General features: G+C 44.0%; 1 long non-coding RNA gene across 1 annotated transcript; it reads left to right on the forward strand.

Annotated features, from left to right (window-relative positions):
• The first annotated feature begins 6,465 nt into the window (after positions 1 to 6,465).
• Positions 6,466 to 9,450, forward strand: LOC119021473. The gene is made up of 2 exons (XR_005075595.1): positions 6,466 to 6,521; positions 7,366 to 9,450. It is a non-coding gene; the product is annotated as an uncharacterized LOC119021473 (long non-coding RNA).
• Positions 9,451 to 20,838: the final 11,388 nt, after the last annotated feature.

Here is a 20,838-nt window from a genome sequence, read left to right on the forward strand (position 1 = left end):
AAGTGATAAAACACGAGCGACGACTGATCCGAGATATGTGAGGTAAGATTTTAAACGTTGTTTTCATTTGATTCGGGTTTTCTCTGACACCGCGGGGAGCGTTATCTCCAGCTCCTGAGCCTCGGACCTCCGACGAAAACATGAAGTGTGTTGGGAAACTCTCCTCTGATAGCACAGCGTGTGATATTGCCACACGTAGCTGCTGTTATTGTGTGTATCCAGTGATTCTGGTGTAAGTAGAGTGCTCTCACACTCTGGCTCCACCAGATCTGACCTTCAGAGCAAGGGGAGAGGTTGGTGCCTGGTATGAGAGCAGGGTGACAGTGCAGCATGGGTGGTGGTGGTGGTGGTGGTGTGTGTGTGTGTGTTGGGGGGGGGGGAGGGGACCACAGTTTCTCAGAATAGACAAAGCCAGAGTCCAGCATTCCTGATAGGGAGATTGACTGTTAACTGTTGGCTGCGTCCAATTCTGCAAAAGCCGCGGAGATAAGCTGAAGACGGGCGTCTGCTTGCCGGCCTGTAACTCGTTGTAACTTTTACAAACACTGCGAGGCGATAAACTGACCTGTAATACGACAGAAGGCGTTTACTCTGTTTCCATCAACACACACAAACACGGAGGGAAACGAGAAAACACACTCCCACATGGATGTCTTGACTTGCGCGGTGGCCATCTTTGTTGATGCCGCTATCTGTTGCCGTGGCAGACTGAGAGGTGTTGCCGTGATGGCTCAAACTTTCTTGGGCATCAGTTAGATAGAGCGGGCCGGAGCTATTCTGGGACGAGGGGCTCTTCAGAGAGCCAGAGGCTGGTTTGTGTACTATGTCACTTGCTGCACCATTTGAAAAGCTGGCATGCTGATAACACATGAGGAGGAGATGATTCCCAAAGTCCCCAGAGCTGCTGGCTTTAAATAAGTCCACATACTGCGGCACGTAAACACACACACACACACACACACACACACACAGTGAAGTGCTCGCAGCGTTAGCGTCGTCCCTCAGCACATCTCTCTGCACCGACACACTGCAGCCCACTGCAACAGCTGACTTCTCACAGCAACAGCTCTCCTTTCGTCCCCAGTGTTCCTCAAAATCATTTAGACCTGAATGTGGCCAGGCCCATTAATACTCATGTTTTCATGATTGGACATTTGTGCAGCTTTGAATTACCTTCTCCTATAAAATGACCACGCTGATGCCCAGCCTGAAGGCCCCCAGGCCCGAAAATGCTGCACACAGCTCTCAGCTCTTTTTGGGGGATTGGCCGGCCGACAGTTCGGTGTTGTGCTAGTGAGGAGGCGACATTTTGGGCATCAAGACTTGATCTGGGGGTCGGTCACAGTTGTTTTAGATCATCATGCACTGAATGCCAGCAGGCTTAGGCAGTGAGATGGAGAGAGATTGGGAATTATGAGTGCAGTCATTCTCAGCAGTGCTTAATCACACACGGCACAGTCGCATCGCTCTGCATGCTCACTGCTGCACAGGTGGGACTGATCGTCACCAACAGGACCGTCCAAATGTTGCTTCACTGAGATGAACAGCTTTAAAATTCAAATCCTACTTTTATATTGTTCTTATGTTTTGAAAAAGTTCATTTACCCAAGTACTGTAGTGTCGAATTAATGTGAAGTACATGACTTACTTTCTACTTCTGTTCCTCCACTCTTCAGAGGCAAATGTTCTACTTGTTCCTTCTCTACACTTATCTGACAGCTTAAGTTACTAGTTTCTTTACAAATTAAGATTACATGCGCAAACAAACACTACACAATATTTTTTTTATAATTACAGCTGAAAGCATCAGACAACAGACAGAAAATGTATCAGGAATAATTCTGATTGTTGGAGTTTTCCTTTTGGTTATTTTAGCAGTGAAGTCGTTACTTTGATCTCACGGTAACTCTCAAAACATTTCTTACTATTTATATATATGTGACATTATATCTATCTATCTATCTATCTATCTATCTATCTATCTATCTATCTATCTATCTATCTATCTATCTATCTATCTATCTATCTATCTATCTATCTATCTATCTACATATGTATATGTATATTACCAACCTACAACCAGTTGATTAATGGGGAATATAATCAACAAATGAATTCAGCTGCAGTCCTTTATAATATCACTAAAAATGGGCTTCACCTCAACAAACTACAACAGTAATAACCTGCTTTACATGAATACATTAGTAATCATGACTAATTAAATGAAATATACTTGTATAACAATTACAGGGTAAATGTCTTTGCTTTGAGCAATCTTAATTTAAAATGTTCAATGTTGTTTAATGTGTACATTAATATTTTCACTTAAGGTACATTCTCTCTTGTCAATTACAGTATTTTCAACATGGGAAAGAAGTTTTAATTAAGTAAAGGATACAATCAATAATCAATCCTTAATTATCGCCACACACACACACACACAGGTAAAAAAAAAAAGAACAAAAGGAACAAAAAGAAAAGCACCTCAGAAAAGGCTCTACTTCTCATACAGAAACTTAATGAGACTGAAATCTGGAGCTAAATTCAGTCAACTGTCAGCACAGAGCCTAAAGGATACAGTCAGACTCCTCAGTCCTCCTCCACCGTTTACATTTATTTTTTCTTATGTAGCCTGAAGAGACTCAAACTAAATTTAATTCTGTAACTTCTATAACCTTTAACCTTCTAACCACTGTCTCCATCTCCCATCGTTTACTTTGACTCTATTGAAGCAAGCTGAAATGCATTTATTTAAAAAGCCAGTGATGAAAGAAGTTTGTGATTGTTATTACAATTATGATCACAACATTTAAAATTAAAGAATGACTAAATTTAATGAAAGGAAAAAAAACAATAACACAAAGAGTTGGTCTGTCTAATATAGATATTAATTTATCTCTTTATTTTTCTGTCTCACGTTTTTTATTGAGACTCATGCAACCTTTTCCAGGGAACAAATCTGTGCACATTTTCTTTCAGTTAAAAATGTTATTATAGCGGTACACATTTAGTTTTGCACACTCTTTGTTTTAAATGTCTTGTTTCTGTTATCATTTTCTTTTCTCCCTTTCTGTAAAAAGTGCCGTACTACTTTGCTCGCCTGCTTGTGGGGACAAATATTAAGATCCCTGTTTTGCTCTCGCGCAGTAACCTAAAAATGGGCGGTGAAGCAATGTTTCATTTTGGATCAAAGCATTCATGGAGGCTGGATATTTCTGTAATCGCCTCGCGCCTGCCCACAATACCTTGCAGCAACTGTGTGGGCTCAGGTCTTAGCCATCGCTTCATCAGAGTGGAGACGGACTGACGCGTGGCACAAACACACTCTAAAGCCCCAATTACTCGAACACACACCCGCTCCACCTCCCTGACATCCACCCATACCCGGGCAACAATAACACACAGCAGAGTTAATCAGTCTTTTAGCGAGCCGATTGGAGGCCTGATACCTCAGCTATTAGCCTCTGGCTCCAGACAATAGTCCATCTCTCATTGTGCTAAGTTGTGGTCTGGGTCAGTGGGCCCGGCCCGCCTGGCCAGCCCTGCCCTCAGAATGCATGGCAGCCCTCAGCTGTCTTTCTATTTCAGGAGCATGGAGGCATACCTCGGCCCAGCTGGGGCATCAGAGACAATGGGCATGCTGCCTTATCCAAACACAGGCCCGCAGACAATCTGACGCACTCCAGGATCCCAGCGAGAGCCCCGCTGCAGCCCCTCCTGCCCAATAAAGCAGAAGGAAAGGGTTAACAAGGCTGCACGGACACTTAGACACATCAGTCAGGAGCTCCGAGACTTCCACTAAACACACATCGACAAGCAATCCTTCGTAAGGGGAGATAAATCTGTTGTGAGATGTGTGATAACAGACAGAAATGTAGTGAAGAGTAAACAACTCCACTCAGTTCGTCCAGCGTTTTATTCGTGGACAACAGCTCCACTGAGGATGTGAAGTGTGTGCTGCGGATCCTTTCAAGTCGACTGATGCAAATCATTGAGAGACAAGTGTCTCAGTGAAACCAAACATTTTTTATTTGTGTGTGAGTTTTTTCACCGAGCTTGTACAGCTGCAGTGATCGATTGATGAGTTGTCAGTTATCAAATTAGTCGTCAACTGTTTTGATAAAAGGTTCATCGGTTTGAGTCATTTTATTATTGAAGTATAAAACGTCAATTTTTTCTGATTCCAGCTTGGTAGTTGAGAAAATGCCTGTCGGATTAATCAACAATGAAAATAATCATTTGTTTATTTTTCTGTATTCACAGTGAATTTGTGCTCGTCCTGATGTCTGTACAGAAGACTTCAGTGCACACAAAGTACTCCTCTTGGTTTTTGATTTCTTGTGTTCAGGTTCCAATGAAATCACAATTTATAACCAGTGGGCTTCGGTTGCTTGACTCTAAATAGACTTGGAAGGGAAACCTGTCTAGCTGCTTGGAAAGACCTTCAGTTAGTGACCTACAGCATCTCGCTGTCAGGGCGGACATGGCTCCACCTAATTTACTGTCAGTCCCATTGCGGCTCTGTTAAAGACGTCCAGGGATGCAGGTGCCGCTGCTCGGCCTCTGACCATAATTGCTGTTTAGACAGAGCTGCTGTCACAATGAGAGGCATTTCAGCAGGCCGCGTGGTGGCTCTTTCACAGTTTACACAGGCTCCAGGCCCTCATATATTTCCTTGCAAAGTGCATTCACGCATGCACCAAAGTGCATGCATACACACAAACACCATCGCCACCTATGCCATGGCACACCACGTCACCTGTCGCCTGTGGCAACTGCTCAAACACACACAAAGAGAGAGAGAAAGAGAGAGAGACAGAGCGAGCAAGCACATGTGTGGGTTCAATTAGTTCACTCGGTTGCCAGGCAGAATGTGAGCAAACTGACACGGATCATGATGCAGAGGACCTTCAGCAAACACACCGAGCGCAGACCTGAGGAGACCTGAGGCTGGTCATTGAAGCAGTCCTCCATTTAAAGATTAGTACACATTTAAATATACATTTCTAATAAACCGTACTTTTAATAAATAATACATAATGGCTTCATAATTTGTTATTGAATCACTTATAAGGGTGTTATCAGTGGCTCCTGCACAGAGTCATTCATTTTCATAACATCTCTGTCGCTGTATTGTTGAAGTGGAGGGAATCTGCTTTAATGGCTTCTTGACCTTTACAGCAGCACGCCCCATGGCTTACTACGAAGACAGGAACTCTCAAGCTGATATCAGTCACTCACTTTTCTAATAAACCATCACATCTGAATTACTGAATGTTAATACAGGCTGTCAGTAAACGCGTGTTGAACAGTTTAATGGTGCAAATCAAAGTCACGACTCTTAAAACAATGCATTAAGTCCACAGCTCATAATCTCACAATAGAATATGTATCCTTGTGTATTTATTTTTTTAAATATTTGTCATTTTTGCATTTTTAAGATTTTAGTTTATTTGTATATGAACTGTCCATATGTAACCCTAACCCTTACAAACAGAAGCAAACCAATTGTCTTTAATGTTGAGTTTCCCCTTGACAATCAAATAAAGAATTTCACATACAATATCTTGTTGCTTTTATCTTGAAGTCAAATGTGCATGTACAATAATTTTTAAATCTAGTGACACTGTTAAAGTTATTCTTTGTGATTTCTCCTTGACTTTTGAACTCTATTACTCTTGCCCATCTTCATTAACATGCTAATTATGTAAATACTGGCATGCAGAATATTCAATTCAGCAGCCATAACCTGTAAATCTTAAGGTTTTATGTGGTCAAAAACCTAAATACCAGAAAAAAAGAATTAAAATGCTTGACTCTTTAAATTGAATTACTAACATGCTTGTTTAAAGGACACTAAAGGACAAACACCGACCCTGGCCACGGTCTGTTCACCCTGCTGACAAAAGATCCAGGAGTATCTGCTGTTGTACCACCAGACTGACTTTCCTCAGGCTGTTGCTGACTCCTGAACTCATCCTCAACACTCCTCCATCAATGCTTTAACTTTATGACTTGAACATTTGTTTATTAGTTTAGTTAGTTATAATTCTATGTCACTGTATGTGTGTGTGTGTGTGTGTGTGTGTGTGTGTGTGTGTGTGTGTGTGTGTGTGTGTGTGTGTGTGTGTGTGTGTGTAGCATAGGGAACTACAACTAAAGTTTTGTTACATGAACTTGTGTTGTAAAACGACAACTAACTGTAATTAGTTAGCCAATTTTTAGTTTACAGATAAAAAACATCTAAATTACATAGAAGAAATTGAGCTCCATGTTGGTCCCACAGGTCGTGAAAATAGAGCAGGCCTCTTATACAGACGGAGGATGTGAAAGTACAGTAAGTACTGTGTGTGCAGTGCTGATCTGGGGGAGAGGTGGACACAGAGGAGGAGACAAAGGGACGTGGACAACATGCTCATGTGTGGAGCCATCAGAGCAGAGGCACACACAGGACAGCTGCTCCAAGTTTAAAGAATTTTGCTGTCCTGCATAAGCAGACGTATGGCAGCTCTGACGGGCAAGTGAGTTTTTTTTTTTTTTTGTTGGTTTTGGTAAACTATTTCTCTTTGGCTAATCTAAACTGTATTAGAAAAGTTGCTTTAATTTTGATCTTTGAACACAAATGAAAAAAAAAAAGGTTTGGCAGCTCGGCAGTGTCTTTTTGGTGGGATCATTGACAACAACATGACACTCAGATGCTTTATGGCAACATACAGCAGTGACGAGTGAGGTATAATTTCTCTATTATGTTACAACCTATGTCAGCTACATACTGTGCTACTGCAAAAAGTTAAGACTTGTTTCTTAATCAATAACAGGAATTAAATTAAACACATTGTTTGTTCCAGAGCTGATGGTGGAAGTAGCTGAGGAGTGAGCCATCTTGCTTGTTCATGACTGTGCAGTAGTACATCAGGGATGTGACAGTGCAGATTAAAAAACATTTCTAGTCAAAAGAAGAGAGAAATTAAAACCTGCATGTTAGAAAACATGAATGCTTTAAGTGAAGTTATATTATAATTATAATTCCTTAAATCATTTTTTGGGATCTTTGGTGATGGAGTGATTTTATTGTTTGTGATGCAGGTATTTACTAGGTGAGGAGAATTTTTTTTCTATAATTCCTTAATCTGATTAGATCTAACTAGCACCTAGTGCTTAATGCTTACCCATAATGAGAATCACCAAACTGGCTACTGCCATTATCCATTATTGAGGTTTACACATGGCTTTGCATTATGGAGGGTTGATTTTCCAATCACACATCAAGACATCAACTTTCAACTGATGTCACTGACGGCTCCAGTTTTTCTCGGTAGCTTCACCGACAGAGATCAGTCTCACCTATGGCTTCCTCTCCAGCAGGCCTGTGAGCGATCCTGCCAACATTTAACAGCTAGTCGGAGCTATGTGGGGCCCCAGGATGTTGAGCAGTGAGAGGCTGGAGCAGGAGCAGGTGAAGAGGGTCCTGAGGGAAAGCCCTGTGCTCCTGCTTCACTCTCCAAGACGTAACAGAAGGATCAGCCCGGCATCCAGAGAAGTGCTACTTGCCGGCAGCAGGCCAGACACTCGGACAGCTGGCACCGTGTGTCTCAGTCCTCCTCTTCTCTCTCTGCATTTAGCGCACAATACGGCAGTGTGTTCACAGTTTGTTGTCATCTCTTAATTGGCAGTGCAAGAATAGTGAGAACATCAGAGGCGTCCCAGGAGGAGAACTCTCACCTGGGGCTGCTGACAGAGCCGAGGTGACACAAAATCTCAATTTAGAGGATTTTTGCAAAGAGAAAAATGTTTCCTTTAAAGAAAGTGTCCCAGGACCTCCTGTCAACTGTGTGTCAGAGAAAAACAGGACTGTAAATGGGAAGCAAATTTGCCCTTTTGGTGGAAACTTTGTGGACCTGACCAATGCTGCCCTCTACTGCCACGCAGCACGAGTCACACGTCCACAATGAGTGTTCATATCACATCATTGCCTTTATGATGACGTCAGTTTAGTCTCAAATTAAATGTCTATATGTGTTGGCTCACGCTGTGGCAGTCACACCATGATTCCCATGAATTAGATGGACATACATACATTCTTTGATGGAAAAAGTAGTTAAAATGGACAATACGTAGACACCAAAACACTAAAGTAGTAACACTCAAATAGGTTTTGTTGACATGTAATCCACAGTTGCATCACAGAGGTCACCATCTAAAGGTGCAGATGTTTTTCATACATTTTTAAGCATTATTATTTCAAACTGGAAGAAAAGATGAATTCATCTTTTGCTGATTCTAACTGGACTGGGGGACTTACCGATTGAGAAGGCTTATTGCAGCATGGAGACTGTTAAACAGTTAGATTATCTCTCCAGATGTGATTTATTGCGAGGATGTAAAGTCAGCCAAGAGGAGAGAGTTTGTGGAGCTGTGCTCTTTTTTTCTTTTCTCCTTTTTTAAGCACAGGGCTTTGATTTGAACCTGGACTGCTGCTCAGCACTGTTTTTCACAGAAAAACGTCAACTTTTACAACACGACTGCTCTTGTTCTGTCCTACAGATGGTCACACAGCATTTTTCTCAATTTTTAGTAAGTCTTGAAACATGTTTAAGAAGACAGAATGCTGAGGTGCAAATGAAAACTGCCTCACCATCCCTCGCTTTCTCGTTTTTAATATCATCATTATTGTTCATTACATTGCCTTTCTCTTCTTGCAGTGGCCAAGATGTTTGTTTGATTTCAGCAGCCTGCAGATGAAGATGACTGTGTATACCCCTAATGGAACTGATGCTTGAAATCATGTGTAAAAACATCTCTCTTGACCTTTGACCCCCACCAGGATGTTGGCCAGATTAAGGACTCAGTCAAAAAGAAGATGGCTGAAGTTTATTCTTGACTCGGTCAGAATCACTAAAGAAGTGATTAGCCTCCAGCGCCCATGATGTCCATTAACATAAGACCCAGTCATCTTTGAGTAAAACAAACAACTGTCATGCAGTCAAAGGTTTAATAGCGCTCAGTTTTATATCGTGGCAATCAAACAATTTGAAACCGAGATATTGTTTCTCATAGATTTTACAAAGCTGTGTGAAAACATAGTCATTTATGTTGTAACACTTACACAGAAGTGTGTCTTTTATTTGGGAAGAGGCACGGGCAGTTTGATTTACCTGAGATGTGTGGGACTGTACCTAGAGAGATCTGACGCAAGAGAACATGTGAAATAATATCTTGCCAAATGAGAAACATCTGATGAAAACTGAATTCACTGCATTTTATTTTTTTAAAAGATCTGTTGTAAATAAATATAACTGAACTGGTCAAAAAAAAACAAAAAACATCATGGTGACACGACTGAGCCTGTGAATCAGGAAGAAAACTTACAAACTTACACATTAAAGTACTTCATGTTTGATGAGCTCAGATGGAGCGCTGTTGAACATTAAATGTATTTGGTTTCTGAGATTGTGGGAGTGGTGTTTGCTGCTTTCTGTTGATGTAGAAGCTTGACAAGTGATTATCTGAAAGTGTTTTTCACACACACACACACACACACACACACACACACGCACACACACACACACACACACACACACACACACACACACACACACACACACACACACACACACACACACACACACACACACACACACACACACACACACACCCCGGTCATTATACAAAAAATAAACAAAACAAAATTTTAAATTATACAAGGTAAAATAAGTGACTGTATAAGTATTCACCCCCTTCAAGTCAGTATTTAGTAAATGCACCTTTGGCCGCAATAACAGCACTGAGTCTGTGTGGATCAGACTCAGTCAGGCTTGCACATCTGGACACTACCAATGTACACCATTCTTCTTTGCAAACCTGCTCAGCCTCTGTCAGGGTGCATGGGGATCGGCTGTGAAAAGTCCATTTCAAATCCAGCCACAAATTCTCTGTTGGACTGAGGTCTGGACTTTGACTCGGCTATTCCAGAACATTCACCTGGTTGTCTTTAAACCGTTTCTGTGGAGCTTTCGCTGGTCATTGTCCTGCTAGAAATTAAATCTTCTCCCAAGTTGCAGTTCTCTTGCAGTCTGAATCAGGTTGTCCTCCAGGATTTCCCTCTATTTTGCTGCATTCATTTTACCCTCTACCTTTACAAGCCTTCCAGGACCTGCTGCTGAGGAGCATCTCCACAACATGATGCTGCGACCACCAAGCTTCACAGTGGGGATGGTGCGTTTGTGGTGATGTGCATTGTTCGATGTCTGCCAAAACATAGTGTCTAGTCTGATGTCCAAAAAGCTACATTTTGGTGTCTTCCGTCTCCCACATGCCTTTGGGTGAACTCTAGTCGAGATATAATGAGCTTTCTTCCACAGTGGCTTTCTCTCTGCCAATATCCCATAAAGCTTTGACTGGTGAAGACACCCAGGCAACTCTTGCTTTATGCAGCGTCTCTCCCATCTCAGCTGCTAAAGCTTTTAACTCCTTCAGAGTAGTCGTAGGTGTCAAGGCATATCCCTGCACTTTATTCCCTCCATTTGTTAATGATGGAGTTCACTGAACTCCATGGGATGTTCAATGACTTGTGTTTTGAAATGTTTTTGTATCCATCCCCTGCCTTGTACTTTTCAATAAGCTTTTCACAGAGTTGCTTGGAGTGTTCTTGTGTCTTCATGGTGTAATTGTAACCAGCAAATACTGATCAGCCTGTGACTGGACCTTCAGGCACAGACGTCTTTATACTACAATCAACTGAGACACATTCACTAAACTCGGCTGATCTCCAGTTTACTAATTGTGAGACTACTAGCAACAATTAGCTGGACCTCCGTTGAATTAGGTCAGTCACTTTAAAGGGGGCTAATACTTATGCAATCACTTATTTTACATTATAGATTTTTAATTACATTACCTTACTTTGAGGAAATCGGTTTTCACTTACACACCATACAGTTTTTCTTTGTAAATTTCTTGTTTTCTTGTTTTGATCTATTTCATCTTTATTACAGTGCCTATGGATATTTTAGAGTAGATATTAGTATCGTATCATCTTTAAGGGGGGCTGCACAGTGGCCCAGTGGCCCACTGCTGCCTCACAGCTAGAAGATCGCCGGTTCGCGTCCCGGTTGGGACGCCTGGGATCTTTCTGTGTGGAGTTTGTATGTTCTCCCTGTGCAAGCGTGGGTTTTCACCGGGTACTCCGGCTTCCTCCCACAGTCCAAAAACATACTGAGGTTAACTGATCATTCTAAATTGTCCGTAGGTGTGAATGAGAGTGTGGTTGTTTGTCTCTATGTGTAGCCCTGCGATAGACTGGCGACCTGTCCAGGGTGTCCCCTGCCTTTGCCCTAAGTCAGCTGGGATAGGCTCCAGCCCCCCCGCGACCCTGCAGAGGATTAAGCGGCGTACATATAATGTGGACAGATGATGGATGGATGGATGGATCATCTTTAAGGCCCTTGTGGACCTTAGATCCTCCAGAAAAGCAGGGGGACTGGCCTTTAGATATCAGGGCCCCATTGCTCTGGATTGACTCTCTTTGAATTCTCTTTTAAGTCACATGCTTCATCAATGCTCTATTGTTTTATCATTTTAATATATTATATAGCCTACTTACAATTTGTTTATCACCAGTTTTAATGTTCTTGGTGTATATATTTATCATTACTATCATTAAAATTCCATTTCTTTATTTTGCTGGTTTCAAGCACTTTGTAGCTGTTTTGAATGCCACTGTACATGTGCTATGTACCATCTCATGGCGTTGCAGTGTTGCTTCTTCACCAGCAGAGGGCGCACTGCTCCTCCTTGTTACCATCACGTCACAGTTTTGAATCAGTTCACATGTGGTCAGCTCAGTCTGAGAGGAAGCACAAAAGGAACTTTGTGAGTGAACTGCACCTTGCAAGCAGCTGCTTTTATGACCAACACAGCGACAACGATAGCTACATTTGACCAAATAACACTTTGTTGTATGTTGGCACACTGTGAGCCAGCTCTGGGCTCCTGTAAACCCTGACACACTTTCTATTTGTGTTCACTGACAGCAACACTCGTTCCACCTCACAGTCATTAACAAGGTGTTTCTCTGCGTTTCTCAATGACAGGAAGGGGCTATCTCAAAGGAAGTGGAAGTAGGAGCGTCCCTCTCTCTCTCTCTCTCTCTCTCTCTCTCTCTCTGTTTCCCACACACACACACCCCCCACGGTCGTCCACTCGCCTGCCCATCCTGTAGCTGTGAGTGGTGCGAGCCAGGAACACCCCCTCTCTGCAGGGCTTCGGCTGCCTGCTAGTGTTTTGGTAATCGTCATCCTCCCTGACCTGCTGGCCCGATCCTGGCGCCAGGAGTCTCCTCGCCTCCCCTCCAACTCCTCAAGCCAACTACCCCCGACCCCACGGATAATTCAGACCAGCTGTTGCAAGGTGCCTTGCCTACTCCCACCCACTAGACTCACACTTGCCTCTTCTACAGTCTTGAGTTTGTCCCGGGGAAAGAGAAAAAAAAACCCAAAAAAACAGCCCGGCTGTGGGGCTTTTTGGCTTCTTTCTGTCTTTGCATGGGGTCTCACTGGTGCATAAAATAAATCCAAGTCAATCACTGGCCTGGTTCCTGCTCTGCAATAAATCAGCACTGTGTCTGGATTTGATGTTGCAATATGGAAAGACACATTCAGAGGCTATGCTGTCAAACTGCTTGATATTTGTATTGCTGGGTCTTTTTCGAGAGTCGCTGACCTGAATTTCTCTCATTCCTCGTAGCACTCAGTCTTAATGAAATGGAATGTGTGTCACTGAGAAATGAGAGTCGAGGACAGACCCGAGTTTTGTTGCAGAGCCATCCCTTCATTGGAGTCACATGAAGAGCATGTGCGTCCACCATGATCAAGTGATACTGCGAGGGGATCGAGAGCTAGTGCCAAGGAATGTTTGAGGAGAAGGACGAGAAAGAAAAAGGCCATAGATCGTTTTCCTCCTCTGTTGAAAAGGAGGTGTTCCTCAAGCATGTGTGTGCTTCTCCTTTTGTACACTTGAGTGTTTTTGGCATTTGGGGGCTCTGTGTAAAATAAGGTGCCTCTCTGTCTATGCTCTAACCGCAGCGGGACTTTGGACTGAGATGGAGGGGAACCCCAAGCTTTTTGATCCCCGCTCCACAACCCCAGCACTGCTGAGTAACGGCCCACAAGTGAACTGAGTACATGCATATGTGTGTGTGTGTGTGTGTGTGTGTGTGACAGAGGTTTGGATTGTTTTTTCCACGGTGGCGGTGGCGGCAGTGGTGGTAGTGGTGCGGTTGCCTCACTGAGGAGCAGTGGATGGTTGTCAGAGGCCTGATGGAGGGGGATGGGGGCACTGGTACAAAGAGCTGTTCTGGTGGAACTATGGAGGAAAATAGTTCATGCTGCACTGGGATTTCCTGCCTTTGCCCACCCCTCCTCCACTCCCTCTCCTGTCTACCCGCTCTGTTCTCGACGCCCTTCAGCCGTATGGAAACAGCTCGGGCAATATTTCAACTGGAGATGGGCGAAGCAGTTAATTTAATGAGAAGGACTGCGGGGATCACGGGGCGAGAGATCCAGTGTTGATCCAGATGCAATCGGGTTTCCATAATTCCATTTCCTCCCTTAATCTGTCCAGCGACGGGCCTCAGAGAGGATGAATAGTTTTGACTATGTCCCATTCATGTCTCTCGCAATGACATGCAACATTATTGGACAGAGTTATCTGATCTCTTATCGCACACAGCTGGAATACACATTACTTGGCCCTGACATTGGCGCCGTGAATGGAAGCAGAAGACAGCCACATCACTGTTAAATGTAAGAGGGACAGGTGTGTCACCATTTGGCCGCCCCTCAGACATATCGCGTGGGTGTCAAAGAGGAGGTGGACGGGGAGACGAGGCGGTCTGGGTTTAATGTTTAAACCAGTCCCCTTCTCCTTCTAGGGCTTTGATCTTAGGTGTCAGCGGCGGAGCTGGGGGGCATGTGTCACTCATTAGCAGTGTGGTGAGAGTGTGCTGGCTCACATGTTCCCCCAGCGTGGAGGAGAGGATGCTGTGAAAATGGCCGCTCATGGGGTGTTCCTGCTAATAAACCCTGGGGGTGGCGTCAGAGCGTTGAGGAGTGGGAGGGTGGGTTGTGGAGTGGGAAAAAAACAAAAAGAAAAGAAAGCTAGCAGGAATAGCAGTGCAGTTGACTCCGATAACTGTATGTGCTGAGGATTGCTTTTATCATGGTGCACACACACACTTATGCTAAACTGATAGCACAGGAAGTGGAAGAGACGATTTCATTGAAAAGCCCCGCTGCCAGCACTCACTGTCTTTGGAGGGGAGGGAAATGGAAACCAGATGTCTGAGATCCACCGTGAATATGTCAAAGCTCTCAGACTATGTCAGTTCCTCCACGTCCCATTGGTGGACTGAAACTTTTTCTGCACAGTCATCAGTAACGTCTATAATACTCCCTCCCCGCGGACATCTCGTACACTTCTTGGCTGCAGAGACTCCGGGAAAGAAGCTTCACTGTTCCAGAAGATGATTTTTTTCTCTCTCCCTTCTCTATTCCTTAGGTTTCAGACCTCACCACATTCCTCAAATTTCAGGGTAACTTCCCATATCCCAAGGCTCCGTCGGGTGGCAAATCTCTCAGCACTCCTTTGTGGATAGATTGCTTTCTCTTGCTTGAGAAAATAACAAGCTATAGAGTAATGACTTAACAAGCAACAGGATAATGGCTTCAGCATGTGCAGGACTGTGTGCATGTGTCTGTGTGCGTGCATAGATTTGGAATTGTGGCAGTGCTTCCTTGCCTCTGTGTGTGTGTGTGTGTGTGTGTGTGTGTGTCTATTGTTTGGAAACCAACTGTGCAGAATCAACTGGTTCGTGGAGTTGTTTGAAAGTTGGACCGCTGATGAATAGATTGCTCTCCTCCAGGTCTGGAGCCTTTGGGGAATCAGCGGCCCCCAGTACGTCCCAATGACAGAGGCGGCCTGTGGGGTGTCGGTGGGAGTGACGGGTGTTTTCCATCATAGCCAGCTGCTGTGGAGGCCTCCCACACCGAAGAGTGTGTACGCCTCCGTGTTCACCTACGTCTGTGTGTTTGTATCTGGGGATGTTGGAGACAGTATGTGGTGATTTATGACAATATGACAGCTGTCATGTGTACTGTGTGTATGGGTGTGAGAGAATGAAGCAGATTGCCGATGTTTACTATCTGTGTTTTGATGCCGTGCATCTGTTCCTCGTGCTCGCTGCCTCGAGTTAACTTTCTTTGATCTCCATCGGAACAAATGGTGAGCACTTGACGCCTCAGACGTCAACGGTGACAGACCCAACTCCACTTCCTGCCCCAGTCAGCCCGGCGTGGCTTTAACACTGTGAACACGTCAGGCTGTTCATGGGAAATGGCATGCTACAGATGCAACCGTGACTCAATTAACAATCCTCTTCCTGACAGTGATATTAATACGTGCGACGCGTTCGGTCGCAGCGTGATCCAGCTTGCCCGAGTCTGTGCTTCTCCCTTTCACACACAACTTTGTAAGTTTCAGCAAATCAAAACCTTGAAAAGTGAGGAACAAGTGGGGAGACGTTTCCCAGCGCAGAGCCTGATGCTGTTTACACACTGTTACACCATGACATGTCCCAACAGGTGGGCACAGATCTTAGCTCTTTCATAATGCCCTGTCAAAGCCTGCGGCGACAGCTCAACGTCCTCTTGCACCTTGTCTGGGAAAATATGCTCAGGTGCATTCCAGTGTGGCAAACAGGTGATATGTCAGGTGGAGAGGAGTCCTTTTTTTCTGTTTTTTGCCTTGCTGGTGGCTCTTTATTTAATTATTGTCTGCTGTTTTGTTAGTTCACCATTTTGATCCCGACTTAAATACCTCAACAACTCCTGGATTGATTGCCATCATGGTGGTGACAGTCATGGGGATGAATCTGAATGACTTTTGTGATGCCCTGACTTTCGGATTTTTCTAGGGAAATTTCTTCATGGTTATGAGATAGATATCTGTAAAATTTGCAACAGGCAGTCTTGTCAGCCCCAGGATGAATTGTAATCAGGGTGGCCATCCCTTAACTTTTCATCTCACATCATCACCCAATAAAAACACTTGTCTAACACTTTGGTTTAGAGGTGCAGTGTGTGAGATTTAGGATCAGAAAATTAAGTTCTCATTAGTGTAAAATCACCTGAAACCAAGGAAATGTGTGTTTTTGTTACCTTAGAATGAGCCTTTATGTCTACAGAAGGAGCAGCTCCTCTTTCACAGAGTTGCCTCCACAGTAGAACTGAACGTCCCAACTAAACAGTTTCTGTAGAGAAGGCCTCTCATGCTTTGTTTTGGGTTTTATTTCTTGCATTCTTAGCAGGGGAGCTGGAGAAGGGTGTGACGAGGGGTGGTCAGTTGGTTGCAGTCTGCCACCGCAGCACTTGATGCCACTTAATCCTACGCACTGGACCTTTAACATTCAACCATTAACATCAGCCTCAGCTGTATTTTGTGTTGAGGCTACATTAGCAAATGCTAGCAAGCTAAACTCTGGTGAGGAACATGGTCGCCAAACACTACCATGTCAGTGTAAGATAAGATCTTTTTTCATGACATTTTGAAATGAAGACATTTCATCTGAAGAAGGGGGAAACATATAAAGATATATTTTCTATCTAAATTACTATGTTTTATACTCTGGTTTATTTTGAGAACAGGCGGAATGTCATTCTTCTTTTAGATAAAATCAGGGACTATTTAACGTGATGCACTTTGCCTTTAATGGTTAAGATCAGCAGAGTGATTTGAGAGATTGTCAAACAACATGCCACCTTGCTCAGTGCTCGGTTGTCCAACAGAAGAGGCGGACATTAAAGTGTTGGAGGAACTGAGGAGAATTTGTCCCAGTGCTTTTCTGTACCCACAGCCTGAAAATAAATCAACTTATCAAGTTAAGGCAAGGACAATGAGCTTTACTTCAGCTGTGTCATTGTGAGCATGTTGCCTTGCTGAGGTTTTCCTCACACAGCTGCTGGCATGCCTGTAGACTCTTGGTTGGTTAATTAGATTCACATTAAAATTATTGTCATATATTTCATTCTTTTTTATGGTCAGAGGAGAATCTGCTTTGTCTGCTTAGTGTTCAGCTCGCTTGGATGCCACACAAGTACTGAGGAGTAATGATAGTTAAGTGGGCTGGGTCAGGATACTCTCTGAGAATCTCTTGTTTCCTGTCTCAGGGTAGAAGTCAGGTTTATTTTCTCCCTCCCTCCCTCTCCTCTCCTCTCCTCTCCAGCCCCACTAGTCCCAGTGTGAGGCAATGCCCAGAAGGACACGCAGAGGAAAAGCAGCAGAGAGCTCAGGCGCCATCCATCCTTCCACCTCTCCCCCTTCTCCTCTCGCTCTCTCTTTCTCTCTCCCTCTCTCTCGCTATGCTTCTCACTGGCATTGAGTCCGCTGCAACACATGTCTCTGATCAAGTCCAGCCTGCGTCATCAGTTAGTAAACTCCAGGCTCCAGGAAAACCAACAGAGAGCACATTCATAGCCGGCGACCCTGTGACTGTGTGTGTGATTCATTACTCTTTAATATGCACCCCCTACCCCCATCCCCTAACCCACCCAACCACTTCTCCAATCCAGCCTTGGGGCAACTCCACAGCCTGATCAAATCCATCATTAAGCATACTTGTGGTGTTACCGCTGTTGGCCTTCTTATTTACCAGATGCAGCGGTTGTGTCTCAGGCCCGTTTGCAGCTCAGCAGAGGGGCATTAGCTCTGTGCTCTGACACTTACATCAGAGCTTCACTGTGTCAAGGGCAGCAGAACTTTGCAGAAGATCACCCAGAGGCAACCCTAGAGAGGGAAAGTTATCAACTCCAAAACATTAGAGAGTAATGAAGTGCTTTGGAGCAAGGTGACAGACACCAAGAGGTGCTAATCTTGGTGAGAAGGGCCAAGGAAGTAATGCATGAGGTGAGAGGAGCCTGGGGAGTACAGCCGAGGATAGGATGATAGCTTCAGTGCTATCACAACTAAACAGGCATTCTGCTCCTAAGTATAAAGCATGAAGATGACTCGGTTTCCATTCCCCCAGACAGCTGCCTCCTCACACCCTGCCCACTGTTGTGCTGTATGATGTTATGTTTGCGATGACTCCTTGGTATGAAAAAAGGGAACTAGGTCGTACTTCATGAGAACTGTTTTTTTTTCTTTTCTTTTTTTCATTGGTGTGCCCAAATTTCACTTCCGGCCTTAAATCTTCCCTCCTTTACGTGATCAGTGAGAATATGAAGTGTTGCATGAATTACAAGGCAGCTTTATTTACATAACAGATTTCAGACAGAGGGTCAGTTGATAGTAGTAAATTTAATGCAGAGGGATGTTGTGTAATGTTTACTGTTCGTTGACATTAGGTCCCACAATAAGAGTAATTTAGTGCTGCTAAAGCTCGTCCACACATGCAAAATTAGATTATATTGATAGGATGCCTAAGTCTCAATGTGATCCTAGTGATCAGGGCTGCCCAAACAGGGGACAATGGGCCACAGGTGGCCTGCCAAAGGATTTGATTTGTGCTCGCCAGATGTTTACAGCTAAAATAAGTAAAATAATGACAAGAAATCACATGAGTCAATTTTCTGTTTTATTTAGAGTTAAAACGTTCTTATAAAATTAGGCCTTTGTAGGATTCCGATATTTCATTTTGTCATAATCTGAGCACAGTAGATAGAATTACTTTTTGCACAGGAAGTCAGTCAGTTGAGGGAACTTGAGCTCAGAGAGGCAAGTGAAAAAAAGCTATTTGGCGGACAGCTTGTTTATTCAGTTCGAAATATGTGTGCATGAGTTTGTATTATTTTGTATTGTGAGTTTGTATTATTACCTCATTGATATTGTAAATATTTTTTTTTCTAAATTCAACAAGCATAGAAAATGGATCACCTGATTTTTTTCTCTTCACTTGTATAGTATCATTTCGTCTCTAAATAATTAAACACAACAGAAGTTTGCTTTTAGTTTGTGGTCGACGCCCTGGTTAGTAAGTAAGTAATGTTTTGGAACTTCTGCAAGTGATTATTTAGCAGATTGACCTAGCACAATCGTAAAATCAAAAAGAAAGAATAACAAGCCTCTCGCTAAGATGACTCATGTTCAGCACCTTTATATTTTACAAATCACAGCTCGAATTCACAAGTAACATCAAGGGTCACATCACCACTGATGATCAGCTCTCTGTCAAGTGACTGTAACGTATCCTCAGGTCATCCTAATGAGCCTCAGGTGATAGTCACACATATTCAGTATCTACGCTATGGTTCATCTCCAGCAGGTCACTGATGAGCACAAGACTGAGCCACAGTCTGGAGTGAAAGTGTGTCTGAAGTCTTCTCCTGGGAGAGTTCTCTCCAGGTCTTGTGTGTCATGAGTACAGGACGAGTCCTGTTTATGAGATGCTGACAGCTCCTTCCTGTCTCCCAGGCCGTGAGCCCTAACTGCTGCTCCTGCACCGAAGGCCACTCCACAGTTCCTGGCCACCCAACTCCACCCCAAAAACTTGGCTTAAAAGAGCAGCCATGGGTGGGACAGCTGATGGGGGGGGGATGGTACATGGCGCTGGTTGTGGCATAGTGCAGCAGCAGCAGCAGCAGCAGAAACAGCACATGAGCTCTGCAGCTCGTCGACCCAGGCTGCTTTTTTGGGTAAACTAGGCCAATGTAAACTCCCACTTCCTGTCGGCCTTGTCTCAGAGGGGGAGAGATGATCCTTCTGTGAAGAGGGAAAGGGCTGCTGCTCTGTAGGGACCGTTTCCACTCACTACACACACACACACACACACACACACACACACACACACACACACACACACACACACACACATAAATAGAAATACAGCCAGAGAGTGAGTGGGAGAGAGCAAGCAAGCGAGTGAGAGAGCGAGGAATACACAAACACAGTGGGGTTCAGGAATGTTAAACACATGCTTTATGGCATAAATAGCAGCCACTTTTGGTAAATTACAGTGAGTGCTCTGGCACTGTAAAGCACACAGCAGGAAAACGCTCTCAGATTTCAGATCCAGGCCCCGCACTCTCCCCAAGGAACAAGAAAGGGAGCATGTTGTGTTTTCATTTCTCTATAAAAAGGCAGAAAGAAGTACAGTAACTTATGATGCAGCAGAGTTCTAAATGTAGGAGTTTATACTGGCCAAGTTAAGCTGTGCTGCTTGGGCAATGGTGACAGCTTAAGAAAACAAAATCTTATTTTTAAACCTCACCTATTCTCAGGATGCAGCTTGCTGTAGCACGCAAAATTTATTAAATGGTGACAGACAACATGGATGAAAATCATTAGAAAAAGTTCGACAATAGAGATCAAATGAGGGACTTTTTTCAATTGTCCTTGCTTACACCCTCACCTCAGGACACACCAGCTGACATCATCAAAACAGTCCAGAGCTAACATCCAACAGCTGAGATTTTTAATAGCCCTTTCTTCCAAGAGCATCCTGGGTAATAGACATGGGAACATAATGACCAAAGAAACCACAATCTAGGACTATCACATTAATTCCATACTGGACCTGGTTGGCGTTCGGGCGCAGATGTTTGGGAGTCTGTATAAGCAATCTGAAGGAGTGTGTGCGTGAGGTGAGTCAGTGCTACATGCAGCAGTGGATGTCCTGGCTGGTAGCTGCGAGCACATTTCCCTGACTCAGAAGAAACTGTGTCGTGGAACAGCTTACCTCACCGTGTGCTGGCCTGGCTGGGCCTCAGCCCACGCACACCAGCAGCTAACTGACTGACTGACTAGTGGTCTGACTTACTGACTGCGAGCAGAGGAGCCATGGGAACC

The sequence above is a fragment of the Acanthopagrus latus genome, chromosome 6, assembly GCF_904848185.1.
Source record: "Acanthopagrus latus isolate v.2019 chromosome 6, fAcaLat1.1, whole genome shotgun sequence".
NCBI lineage: Eukaryota > Metazoa > Chordata > Actinopteri > Spariformes > Sparidae > Acanthopagrus > Acanthopagrus latus.